At 44.6% G+C, this 14,462-nt stretch overlaps 1 non-coding gene across 1 annotated transcript; it reads right to left on the bottom strand.

Annotated features, from left to right (window-relative positions):
• Positions 1 to 8,070: 8,070 nt before the first annotated feature.
• On the bottom strand, positions 8,071 to 8,143 carry trnaf-gaa (transfer RNA phenylalanine (anticodon GAA)). The gene has a single exon. It is a non-coding gene; the product is annotated as a tRNA-Phe (tRNA).
• Between the last annotated feature and the right edge of the window lie 6,319 nt (positions 8,144 to 14,462).

Here is a 14,462-nt window from a genome sequence, read left to right as displayed (position 1 = left end):
CTACCCATGTCTCCGAAATGGCCACTACATCGAGATCCCAGGTACCAACGCATGCTGCAAGCTCACCCACCTTATTCCGGATGCTCCTGGCGTTGACGTAGACACACTTTAAACCAGGTTCTTGCTTGCCAGTGCCCTCTTGCGTCCTTGTAACCATATCCCTGACCTCACTACTCTCAATATCCTGTGCACTGGCACTACAATTTCGGTTCCCATTCCCCTGCTGAATTAGTTGAAACCCCCCGGAAGAGCACTAGTAAATCTCCCCTCCCCCAGGATATTGGGACCCCTCTGGTTCAGGTGAAGACCATCCTGTTTGTAGAGGTCCCACCTACCCCAGAAAGAGCCCCAATTATCCAGGAAACCAAAACCCTCCCTCCTGCACCATCCCTGCAGCCACGTGTTCAACTTCTCTCTCTCCTGATTCCTCGCTTCGCTATCACGTGGCACGGGCAACAACCCAGAGATAACAACTCTGTTTGTTCTTGCTCTAAGCTTCCACCCTAGCTCCCTGAATTTCTGTCTTAAATCCCCATCTCTCTTCCTACCTATGTCGTTGGTGCCTATGTAGACCACGACTTGGGGCTGCTCCCCCTCCCCCTTAAGGATCCCAAAAACACGATCCGAGACATCACGAACCCTGGCACCTGGGAGGCAACAAACCAACCGTGAGTCTCTCTCGTTCCCACAGAACCTCCTGTCTGTTCCCCTAACTATGGAGTCCCCAATGACTAATGTTCTGCTCGTCTTCCCCTTCCCTTCTGAGCAACAGGGACAGACTCTGTGCCAGATACCTGTACCCCATTGCTTGCCCCTGGTAAGTCGTCCCCCGCAACTGTATCCAAAACGGTATACCTGTTGTTGAGGGAAACGGCCACAGGGGATCCCTGCACTGCCTGCTGGTTCCCTCTCCTTCCCCTGACGGTAACCCATCCACCTACTTCTTTTACCTGAGGTGTGACTACCTCCCCATAACTCCTCTCAATAACCCCCTCCGCCTCCCGAATGATCCGAAGTTGATCCAGCTCCAGCTCCAGTTCCCTAACGCGGTTCTCGAGGAGCTGGAGTTGGGTGCACTTCCCACAGATGCAGTCAGCAGGGACACTCTTGGCGACCCTTACCTCCCACATTCTGCAGGAGGAACATACAACTGCCTTAACCTCCATTCCCACTATTCTAAATTCCCAACAAATCTACTGAAAAACCAAAAACAAAAAGTCAAAACTTGTTAGGTTAGCAATCCAACGGACAGAACTTCTTAAATAAAAAGCTTACCTTATCAACACACCAGAGTCCTTTTTTTTTGGTTAGAGGAGGAGGGTGGGTGGGAGACACTACACGTGTAGTGTCTCGGCTACAGCCACCACACAAATATATACTTTTTACTTACCCAGCAGTCCCCTGGTCCTCCGAAAACAAAAGGGAATTCACTTTTAAACTTACACTGAAATTGACTTCACAGCAGTAAGCCCGCTCCCGCACCTCCGTTACTATCAAAGCTGCAGTCACCGAAACGAAAAGAAAGAGATTTTACACCACACAAATATATACTTTTTACTTCCCCAGCAGTCCCCTGGTCCCCCGAAAACAAAAGGGAATTCACTTTTAAAATTACAATGAAATTGACTTCACAGCAGTAAGCCCGCTCTCGCACCTCCGTTACTATCAAAGCTGCAGTCACCGAAACTAAAAGAAAGAGACTTTACACCACACAAATATATACTTTTTACTTTCCCAGCAGTCCCCTGGTCCTCCGAAAACAAAAGGGAATTCACTTTTAAACTTACACTGAAATTGACTTCACAGCTTGAGGTGATGCATTTTAGCAGAAGGAATAGGGGAAGGCAATATATACTTAATGGCACATTTCTAAGGAGTGTGCAGGAATAGAGGGACCTGTTCACTGAAAAATGAACAACGTGAACAATTACTTCTTGTTGTGTGCTCTCAGATTAGTCACCTTCACTGCACTGGAGTGAGGTGACATCTACTGGCAGGAGGCAAGAACTGCAATCAAGCAGCAGAAATTCCATCGTCTGTCAGGGTGAAAGAAACATTGCAATGTGAGGAAATAGTGAATGGGTTTGATTGGGTTGATGGAGACATGATTCCACTTGTGGTGGAGTCCAAAGCAAAGGCCAGAAATATAAAATTGTCATTATTAAAAGATATGAGGAATTCATGATAAATGTACTTAGGTAGTGAGTGGGTGGAATCTAGATAAAATAGAAAGTGAGATTGGGTGGACAGAAGCAGTGTGAAAGGATGGCTCAAACAAAAGGTAAACGCCCTGAAAGGTTAACTCTGTTTCTCTCTCCACAGATGCTGCCAGAGCTTCTGAACATTTCCAACACTTTCTGTTTTTATTTCAGAATTTGCAAGATGTTGCTTTGCTCTGAAAAAAAAATGGATGATCGGCTTTGGCTGCCAGTGAAATTCCACAGGAGCTAAAAGGAAGTTCTGATATCAGTGGCATGTTGATCTCGGGGTATGATTCTTGCTTAGCGTGAGTTATTAATGAATGTGTGAGAGATCCTGGGTTCAAATCCTGGACAAGCCCTTCTTCTTTGGCATTTTTAGTTTAAGGTCATTGATTGGTTTCAGCCTTGCAGAAGGCGGAATTGATTTCCATATGGAGCCTGCTTGAGGACCAGAGAGCTGGATTCAAAGAGCTTGATTAACTAAATGTACAGATAGCCAAGTGGGAATCCAAAGTTGTTGCAGTAATTGTGACCTGACTCCAAAAACAACAGGACTGGGTTCTAGACTGGAATGGAATGGAATTCTTCAGTGTTTCTGCTGTTTGGCTTGCATTGACTCATCGATTTTCTTGTTTTTCACTTTGTCGATGCCTTTGAATAATTGTGGATCCTTCTTCAGATTGTCTTCTTTCACCAGGTAGTTCTGACCTCTGATGATGATGATCGTAATGAGCTTCAACTCACTGATAGTTTTGGAACTGAACAGATTTACTTTGCTTGAGTCTACAACATGGAACTCAGTCTGACATGTGGACCCATGGGAGGATTTGAATGACACCTCTGCGTTGATGAATACAGTTGCATCCATCCAATAAGAGACCGAGTAGAAGTGACAGTTCCGTCAGTCAAACATTAAACTTTTAATTTCAGAGTGGTGAGTTTGAGTGCCATTTTGTTTTTCCCTTTTTTAAGGCTTCATTAGCAGAGAGTAAAAGGAGTGTTTGAAATGAAATTCAGCAAAAGTATGAGAAAGTCTCACTTTGATTCGGGACTCTTATCTCTCTGCAGCATCTCGCTGTGAAAGATTGAACTTCATCTCATTTCATTCCCAGCTCGGGGTCAGTGCGGCTCAGTGGGACCTCTGGCTGTCTCCCACTTCACAATCCATCAGTGCTCAGAAAGCAATGGGGAATATTATACACAGCTCTGTAACCAGAGGACACCGATTAAAGGTGAATGGCAAAAGAACCAAAGGCAACATGAGGAAAAACTTATTTTGCACAGCGAGTGGTTAAGATTTGATATGCACTGTTTGAGAGTGTGATGGAGGCTGATTCAAACATGGCTTTCAAAATGGTATAAGATAATTATCTGAAGTGAAACAAATTGCATGTTTTCATGGAATACATGAGTCTGTGGCATGAGCTGAGTTGCTCGTGCAGAGAAGCAGCACAAGCACAATGAGCTGAATGGCTTCCTTTTGTTCTGTTACTATTCTATGATCTATGATGCTTTTCAGAGTGAAATCAACACTCACATACAAGAAACTGACAGGTACAATGTAAACCCCACACTAACATACCAGCGAATGCTAGGGACAGAGTAAAACCAACTCAGTCCCAGACTAGAAACTGACAGGTCCTTTGTAAACTTCGCATTACCAGACAAGAAACTGACAGATTCTGCGTGAAACCCACAGTCACTAAGCAGCAGTTGGCAGGTAACGTGTAAAAATCTTTCTTTCATATCCCAACTACAAGGTACAAAGGAAATTAGGTACAAACCCAGGCTCACACTTCAATGACTGAGAGATACAAAGCAAAACACATACTCACCGACAAGTACAGAGAAGAAGACACACTCAGAGGAGGTGCAGATGAAAGACACATGCATGTAACAGAAACTGATAGGGATAGAATCAAACCCTTTCTCACTTCTCAGAAACTGATAGATATAGACAAAAGCTGATGTTCACATACAAGTTGTTGAAAGATATGTGGTGAAACTCACATAGCAATAGCAGAAACAAACAGGTACTGAATAATACCCACAGTCACAGACCAAAAACTGAAATATACTGAGTTAAACACCACTTTCTCACACCAGAAACTCATGGCTACAAAGTGAAGCTGACTCTATCCTCCCAGGCATTGACAGGTGCAAAAGAAAACACTCACGACGATTCCGGGTCATGAAATGTACGCAATAAAACCTATCAGCTGAATGAATAGCATTAATGACAGGTGTGGTGCCCAGAATGCTCAGCGGCCTAGAATCCGCGCTATCTGTGACAGGAGCGGGGCGCGCAGGCACAGTAGAGACAGCTCTGTCAGCAGCTGGAGCTGCGGGTTCGGAGTTGGAGCGGGATATTCACAAAGTGCGAGAAGACTTTGTGGGCTCACACAGCTGGAGCAGGGCCTCAGGGCCACAATAACATGGAACAATCCCATCTGCATCCCTGCGGATGGCGGTGGTGAAGCTTTTCCCGGTGAGGCTTCCCGAAACCGTGTCGAGAAATGGATAAGAATTGGGGACTGGGCAGGGAGCGTCTGGAGCTGGATAAGAATTGGAGACTGGGCAGGGAGCGTCTGTAAATGAATAAAATTTGGGTACTAGTCAGGGAGCGTCTGTGGATAAGAATTGGGGACTGGGCAGGGAGCGTCTCTAAATGAATAAAATTTGGGTACTGGTCAGGGAGCGTCTCTAAATGAATAAGAATTGGGGACTGGGCAGGGAGTGTCGATAAATGAATAAGAATTGGGGACTGGGCAGGGAGTGTCTATAATTGAATAAGAATTGGAGACTGGGCAGGGAGCGTTTCTAAATGAATAAATTTGGGGACTGGGCAGGGAGTGTCGATAAATGCTTAAGAATTGGGGACTGTTTAGGGAGCGTTTTTTTATTCGTTCGTGGGATGTGGGCGTCGCTGGCTCGATCTCAGCTCGAGTAATGTGTCCAGTTCTGGGCACCAGGCTTTAGAAAGCACATCAAAGCTTCTGAGACAGTTCAGAGGAGATTTACTGGAATGATACCAGAGATGAGGGGTTTCAGTTCTCTGGTCAGGCTGGTGAAGCTGGGATTGTTCTCTTCAGAGTAGAGAAGGTTAAGGGAAGATTTAATAGAGGTGTTCAGAATCATGAAGGATTTTCATAGGGTAGAGAGGGAGAAACTGTTTCCACTGTCCTGGGAGTCAGTAACCAGAGGACACAGATTTAAAATAATTGGCCAAAAATGTCAAGGGGAGGTGAGGAGAGATCTTTTTACCCAGAAACTGATTCGGATTTGGAATGAATTGTCTGACAGGGTGGTGGAAACAGATTCAATTATAACTTTCATAAAGGAATTGGACAAATATTTCAAAGTGAAATTCTCCAGGATTATGGGGAAATAGGCAGGGGGTTATACTAATTGCATCTTTTTGTCAGAGAGTCAGCAGAGGCACAATGGGGCCGAATGGCCTCCTTCTGTGCTGTATGATTCTAAGAACATAAGAACGAGGAGCCGGAGTCGGCAAGTCAACCCTTGGAGCCTGCTCTGCCATTCAATACAATCATGGCTGATCTCATCACGGCAGTTGTTGTTTCTTGCCAGTAGATGTCACTTCACTCCAATACAGTGAGGTTTACAAATCGGAGAGAGACACAACAGGAAATAATTGTTCACATTATATTGAATGTGTGGGATTTAGAAATACTAGGAGTGGAGACGAGTTATTACTTGTCTGCTCAATCCCCATTGCCCTGTAAAATTATTTCCTTCAAGTGCCCATTCAAATTACTTTTGTAATCATCGATTGTCTCCATTTCCACCGCCCTCGTGGGCAGCGAATTACAGATCATCACCAATCACTGTGTAAAAAAGTTCTTCCGCACATTCCCCCTGTATCTCCTGTCCAAAACCTTCAATCTGTGTCCCCTAGTCCTTGTACCAATAGTTAACGGGAACAATGTTTCCTTGCCAACTTATTTAAAACTGTCATCGCCGAAAACACATCTATTAATTCTCCCCTCACTCTCCTTTGATAGAGGCAGAACAACCCTAGCTTTTCCAACCTAACCTTGTAACTAAAATCCTCCATCCCTGGATCCATTCTGGTGAATTTCCTCTGCATCCTCTCAAGGACCCTCACATGCTTTCTTAAGTGTGGTAAGAAAAACTGGAAGCAACACGCCAACTGGGGCCTAACCAGAGCTTTATAATGGTTCAGCATATCTTCCCTGCTTTGTACTCAATGCCTCTATTTATAAAGCCCAAGATCCCATATGCTTTGCGAACCACTCTCGCAATATGTCTTGCCACCTTCAAAGATTGATGCACATGAACCCCAAGTCCCTCTATTCCAACACACTCTTTAGAACTGTGCCATTAAGTAAATATTGCCTCTCCCTATTCCTTATGCCAAAATACATCACCTCACACTTGTCACTATTAAATTCCATCTGCCACCTGTCTGCCCATTCTGCTAGCCTATCACTGTCCTGTTGCAGGCAGTTCATATCATCCTCACTGTTTGCCACTCCTCCAAGTTTGGTGTCATCGGCATATTTTGAGATTCTACTCTGTATTCCAAGATCCAAAATGCTTTAGCAAAAAAAGCAGTGGTTCTCGCACTGACCCTTGGGGAACACCACTGTCGACTATCCTCCAGTCTGACAAAGAGCCATTTAATAAGATTCGCCGTTTTCTGTCCTTAAACCAATTTTCTATCCAATTGGACACTGACCCTCCTATACCACGAACCTCAGTTTTGTTAACCGCCCTTTTATGTGGTACCTTGTCAAAAGCTTGCTTAAAATCCATATAAACAACATCCACTGCATTCCCTTCATTAACCTGCTCTGTTAGTTCATCAAAAAATGCAGTTAGATTAGTCAAGCATGAACTCCCGTTTTTAAGTCCATGCTCACTCTCCTTAATTAACTCAAACCTCTCCAAGTGACTGTTGATTTTTTACCCTGATTATTCTTTCTAAAACCTTACCCACCACTGCTGTTAATCTAACTAGCCTGCAGTTACCCAGACTGTCCTTACTCCCTTTCTTGAATAAGGGTGTCGCATTTGCCACTGTTTAATCCTCTGGCACCTCCCTCGTATCCAGGGAAGATTGGAAGATTATAGCAAGCCCTTCCGTTATCTGCATCCGCATTTCCTTTCGTAACCTGGGATGTGAGCCATCCGGACCAGGTGATTTATCTTCCCGAAGCACAGCCAGCCTTTTTAGTACCTCCCTCTCCTAATTTGTGCTCTCTCCATTGCCTCTAGTCTCTTCACTTCGACTGATATTTTTTCAAATTCCACTTCCTTAGTGATCACTGATACAAAGTACTCATTAAGTAGATTAACATTGCCCTGCAGCTCTATGCTTATATTATCTGTTTTGTCCCTAATAGGCCCTACTCAACCTCTTACTACCCACTTATCATTTACATGCTGCTCGAAGATTTTTGGGTTCCCTTTCATGCTGACTGTCAGTCTATTCTCATAGAAATAGAGAATAAGCAAATATAGAAGATATATGTATTTCCCATCCTTGATGAGGTGGAACTTTTTTATGCTGTGTGTGGTAATGACTTGGCCCACGAGTGTGGTGGAAGCAGAGACAATCAATGATTTGAAAAGGAAATTGGATGGATACTTGAAGGAAAGAAACTTGCAGGAGGTAAAGGATCGAGCTGGTGAGTGGAACTGACTAGATTGCTCCGGGGAGAGCCGGCATGGACGTGATAGGCCAAACGACGACCTTCTGTGCTGTAAATGACTCTGTGTTGTTTCTCAAATTCAATCCACTGGTGCTTGGTAAATAATTTCAAAGTAAATTGTGCAACTGGAAAATCAGAACCAAGGCAAGGGACGCATAAGGAAGCGGAATTGCTGAAACCCGGGATTGAACCTGGGACTTTTAGATCTTCAATCTAACGCTCTCCCAACTGAGCTATTTCAGCCCCACGCCAAGAGTGGCTTGGTGTCCTTGTTTTGGAAGAAAATACATACATTCAAGTTTTCCAAAAAATTAAAGAACACAACATGTGAGTAATATTCCCCATTGCTTTCTCGGTACTGATGGATTGTGAAGCGGGAGACAGCCAGAAGTGCCACTGAGCCACACAGACCCCGAGCTGAGAATGAAATGAGATCCAATTCAATCTTTCATAGTGAGATGCTGCTGAGTGGTGAGAGTCCTGAATCAAAGTGAGACTTGCTCATTCCAAACACTCCATGTACTCTCTGCTCATGAAGACTTAAAAAAGGGAAAAACAGAATGGCACTCAAACTCACAACCCTGCCATTAAAAGTCTCATGTTCGACTGACAGAACTGTCACTTCTACTCGGTCTCTTATTGGATGGATGCAACTCCAACGCAGGGGTTGCATTCAAATCCTCCCATGGGTCCACATGTCAGACTGAGTTCCATGTTGTAGATTCAAGCAAAGGAAATCTGCTCAGTTCCAGAACTATCAGCGAATTGAAGCTGTTTACGATCAACATCATCAGAGGTCAGAACTACCTGGTGAAAGAAGACACCCTGAAGAAGGATCCACAATTATTCAAAGGCATCGACAAAGTGAAAAACAAGAAAAACAAGAAAATCAATAAGCAAGATGCTGGAGACAGTTAAGAATCACAGAATCATAGAAGGTGCAGCGCACAGAAAGAGGCCACTTGGCCCATCATGTCTGTGGCGGCTGAAAAACGATCCACCTGTTCTAATCCCACCTTCCAGCATTTGGTCCGTAGCCCTGCAGATTACGGCACTTGAGGTGATTATCCAGACTCCTTTTGGATGAGTAGAGGGTTTCTGTCTCAACCACCCTTTCAGGCAGTGAGTTCCACACCCACACCATCCTCTGGGTGAAAAGGTTTTTCCTCGTCTCCCCTCTAATATTTCTACAAATCACTTTAAATCTATGCCCCCTCGTCACAGAACTCTCTGCTAAGGTGAATAGACCCTGCGCTTCCACTCTATTTAGACCGCTCAAAATTTTGTACATTTCAGTCAGATCTCCTCTCAGCCTTCTCTGTTCCAAGGAGAACAGCCCCAGCCTATCCAGTCTTTCCTCATCGCTGCATTTTTCCAGTCCTGGCAACATCCTTGCAAATCTCCTCTGTACCTTCTCTCGTGCAATTGCATCCTTTCTGTAATGAGGTGTCCAGAACTGCACACAGAACTCAAGTTGTAGCCTAACCAATGAGTTATACAGTTGCAGCATAAGCTCGCTGCTCTTGTATTCTATACCTCGGCTAACAAAGGAAAGGATTCCATCTGCCTTCTAAACCACCTTATCGACCTGTCCTGCCATCTTCAGGGATCTGTGGACATTCAATCCAAGGTCTCTCACTTCCTCTATACTTCTCAGTATCGTGCATTCTGTTGCCTTGTTTGACCTCCCCAAATGCATCACTTCACACTTCTCCAGGTTGAATTCCATTTGCCACTTTTCTGCCCACCTGACCAAGCCATCAATATCTTCCTGCAGCCTACAGCTATCCTCCTCATTATCTACCTCATGGCCAATCTTTGTGTCGTCTGCAAAGGTCTTGATCATGCCCCCTACATTGACTTCCAAATCGCTAATATGTACCACAAAAAGCAGGGGACCTGGTACTGAGCCCTGCAGAACACACTGGAAACAGCCCTCCAGTCGCTAAAACACCCGTCAACAATTACCCTTTGTTTCCTACCACTGAGCTAATTTTGTATCCACCTTACTGCATTTCCCTGGATCCCATGGGTTTTTAATTATTTAACCAGTCCGCCATGTGGGACCTTGCCAAATGCCTTGATAACATCCATGTAGGACACGTCAGCTGCACTACCCTCATTTATCTTCCTTGTTAATTCTTCAAAAAATTCCATCAAGTTGGTCAAACAAGATCTTCGCTTAAAAATCCATGCTGACTATCCTTGATTAACCTATGCTTTTCGAACTGACAGTTTATTCTGTCTCTCAGAATAGGTTCCAGTTATTGGGCCATGACTGAGGTTAGTCTGACTGGCCTGTAATTACTCGGTCTTTCCTTCGCTCCCTTTTTCAACAGAGGTTCAACCTCTTTTGTAGCAGACTTCTGTAAATTTCACAATTCGCATGGGAAAAAGTATTAAATACTTCACTGACAAGTTCTAATGTTACTGGCGAAATGAGGGCTTATGTATGATTTGAACCCAGGACCTCACACAAATACACAGCAGGAATTCTGCTCCTTTACCAAAAAGCCATCTCCTTTATAGAGATGTAAATATGCAATATTGGAGGAGTGGAGGACTTGTGACCAGGACAGTGACTTTGACTTTTCTGCCTGTCTTCCAAATTCTGCAAGGTTCCATACAGACAATTAATGAACTGTCAGGGTGTTACTTTATTCCATTCTTCTTCTTCTTCTTCTTCTTAGGCAGCCCCTCGAGAACGAGAATGATTTTCTTCCACTTCAGGGTTCTGGGTCCAGTGACTCGATGTCTATTTAAATCGCAGAGAAGTTAAACACTTTTCAATTTGTCTCACGACATAAATAGCAACATTTGCAGATATTTCACAGCTGTATGATTGGATGCTGCTAACGTTGTTACACTCAGTACACATGGTACCTTAATGTTGCAATAAATATTATAATATCTATTCAAGTAACTGTCATCCCACAGCTGCAAAATTTCACTGGTTCAACATTCTCATCAAATACTAAAGCATTCCACAAAGCAAGCCTCACAAATTCAACACCAGTTTCTCTTTTGGAGTCTCTCTGGTGCAATCTGATCTCTGATAGATTACTGGTGATCATCCTCCACATGAGCAGTCGTCCTAATCCCATGTGCCTGTCCTGTTCCCACCTCCCTTTCCTGTATACACAACAGAATTCCATGCTGCTGATATATGCTGGTAAACACTTTCCTTGTTCGATGAAACTGTGATTACAGTGGAAATCCGCAAGAGAGGAAGCTATTGTTGGCACCTTTAACTCTGCAGCCAGTGACCAGAAGAATTCTCACTCCTGAACGAGGACTGTTTCAATTTCCTTTTGGAAGATCACATCATCACATGAAGGAAGTGAAGTGTTTTTGTATCACAGTGACCACAGAGGAGTTTTAAAACAAATTATTAAATTATGAATTCATATTTTATTTTGAATGCTACATTGGAGGTCAATTTCACAGACAGTCCTGCAGTTTATGATTTGTGTGAAATCAGTGAGATTGTGAGTTGGGTCGACCCCTCCCTATCAGAGTCACCAGGACAAATGGAGTGTTTAGTCATCGACATCTTGCTCAGATCAGCATTTTGGTGGCTGGCTGTTGAACTCACACCGTCTCCTGACAGTGACAGGAGTAAACAAGTCATCGCTGGGGATTTCAAGTGCTATTTGAAGATTAATCACCTTTTACTGTTCACTTACTGCTGGAGGTTTGAAGAGGACATTTGAAACACGTTGGGAGACTTTCTGGGAAACTTTGTCAAGACTTCACCAACACTCTGTCAGCATTTACTCGGGAAATACTCTGAGGATTTCACCTACAAAGGTTAAGTGCTGTGTTACTCCACCTTATTGGAAACTTTATAGGAATCAGCAGGAGAAAGGGAGCGTTTGGTCATTGACATCTTGCTCGGTCTGCGGGAGAAATGGGAGGAGGACACGAGGCCAGGCTGAGCAGCACCTGCCGTGGCAGGAGAGAAGGACAGGAGAGGGAGGTGGACTCCTTCTCCTCTGTAAGTACAGGACATTCCTCCTCCTTTGGACCTCCTCGATCAGGACCTCCAGTACTGTATCTGTGAACCTGTGCCTTCGTTCCCTCAGTCCCTGAGTGATCCTGAAACATGCTGCTGTGTGTCAGACAGCACACTTCACACCTTCAGTGGAAATGTGTGTGTGGAACCCACTTATACTGCACCAAGAACATTGCTTCGAATCAGCACTCGAGTGATGAACTGCAGCTTTCTGTTTTCATGCCTCCATGCAATTTCAAATTATGGTCATCAGAATGTTATGTGAAAACCAGATTTCAAACAGGCGAGTCTTATTATCACAGCACCCGTATCCCAAAATCACCAGCTGGAATTTCCTTCCGAAAACCACCCACTTCTGGGAGCTGGTCTGGCAAGTGAAGTGGGACATGGCCCCACAGCAAAACTCCTCACCAGAAGTGACCACTGGGATTTCTGCCATGATTTCCCTCTCTGAGCCTCTGTAACTCTGATCATTTTGTGACAGTGCACCCACCAGAATCAAATGACTGGAGCGACGGGGGAGAAATGGCTAAATGTGAACACACAGTGGGCTAATTCTGGATTACGGATTTACCAGGAGTTATGGAAATGATGATGAAACTGCAGTTTCTAAGCAGTCAAGGCTACGTTGTCAGAATGCCAGCTATGGAAGCAGTAATTGTTGTCACTGTAGAAGTGACCAGAGCTCTTCTACCCTCCTCCTAATGTCTGGTTGGCAGCTACATTGATCTCCCGGACGGCCAGTGCCCAGGGTCTTCCTCACTTCATGTGTTGCCTCCCTCATTGTGTTGTCGGTGTGAGTTCTGGACTCCTCCAATTGTCCCGTCATCTGCACCAGGAGAGAAGAGACTGTCTCCACAGCCTGTGTGTGAGACCAATGCTCATCAATCATTGATCTTTACCAGCCGAGGCCTCAGAGATCTTGCTCTTGGAATCCTCAGCTGAGACCTCCTGCTTCTGTCACCCCCGGGGAGAGACAGATTTCTCCTCAATGTTATCCCCAGTTCCTCCTGCTCACTGCTGCTCTGTGTAAGGAATACTACCTCCCTGAATGGGTTTGAAGATTCACCAATAGTTACAATAACACAACAGAATATTTATTTGATTACAATCCATACATTTACAAATGTGTAGGTCATGTTGAAAGAATGATCAGTTTGTTGTTCTGAAGAGGAGGAGGTGGAGGAGGATCGAGGTCTGTGTCTTTAGGTTTCATTCTGGTGGGGGACAGCAGCAGTTCATTACACAGCTCATCCACCAGGTAACCCACCGGGCGGGTCAGACACGTTCCAGCTGCTGCAGGAGTAAAGTTGAAAAGGTCACGCGTGTTCTCGTAGCTGCTCCTGCTCATTATTGAAGAATAACTCACAATCCATGGTATAGAAATTGATCTTTCTCTGATCAATGGTTTTGTTTCTGAGAGTGAATCACAGCAGAGCGAATTCACAGCTAAATTTCAAACATCTATAAGTAGGGATTTGTGTGTCAATAGTGTGGAGACACTAAAGATCCCTTTGAATCAGACAATTATAGAGACGGAGCTGAATACATGGAAAGAAATGAAGGATGGGAACAGATGATGAACCTCTGCAAATTCAACAAGGTGGTTGTTCTGCTGCCAGAGCAATGGTGGAATATGCTGGTCCCAGTCTGCCTGGTATTGTGGAGCAGCTGACTTCTCACATCCTTAAGATCCAACACTGTCAGGCAGTCACTGTGACTGTCTTCCTTGGAGAAGTGATAAAAGCTCCACAGGTTTCGAAGCATCTTAAACTAACTGCTGTGATAGGTATCTGAGGAAGTCCATGTAACTCCCATTGGGCTCCTCTAGATATCTATGAGGAAGCCTCGGCAGATCCAGTAAGTGGCAAGATCATCCACAGTGTTGACCTACAAGATCTGATGATCTCCTCACTCTTTCCATCCAAGTTCAACAATAAGTGAACCAGTTTGGAATGGACCTGTTGGTAGAAGAAAGATCTTCACCCTCAGATTCCACTTGGTCAAGTTTCCCAACACATTGGAACATTTCCACCTGTACTTTCTCACACCTTCCCTCAAAGAGTGACTGAATTCTGCTGAGGATTGTATCGACAAAGGGTGGATTAGTATTTGCTCTCAACTGAATCATGTATGACAGCACCTCAAGCATTAGTGTCTCTTTGTTCTGCTTATTCCTCAACAGGTTAATGATTGAGTCCAGCACCCTCCAAAACCATGCAACATCTCCAAAGGTCATGTTCTCCAGGCCCCTGACACACTGCAATGAGAGAAGCAAACAGCAAATACCTCAACAATCTGCTCACCAGAGTGATTGTGAGAGGTTGCGAAGAGGATGGAAGGACAGCAAGTGACAATATTAGCTTGCCCAGCGGAGACAGAAATTGATGAAACCTGGTGGTGTTTGGTGGATCTCCCAGCTCCAAAACTTGAACAGAGACAGGGAATGAGGCCACCGTTCCCTTCTGCACCCCCTTTATCATCTCCGACTTCGGAGCACCAAACCTACATGGCTCAAGTGGTGACTAAGGTAACTGCAGCATCCCC

Source organism: Heterodontus francisci, unplaced genomic scaffold (assembly GCF_036365525.1).
Source record: "Heterodontus francisci isolate sHetFra1 unplaced genomic scaffold, sHetFra1.hap1 HAP1_SCAFFOLD_84, whole genome shotgun sequence".
Taxonomy (NCBI): domain Eukaryota; kingdom Metazoa; phylum Chordata; class Chondrichthyes; order Heterodontiformes; family Heterodontidae; genus Heterodontus; species Heterodontus francisci.
Note: the sequence above shows the minus strand (reverse complement) of the source record. Positions and strands in the feature narration are given on the sequence as shown.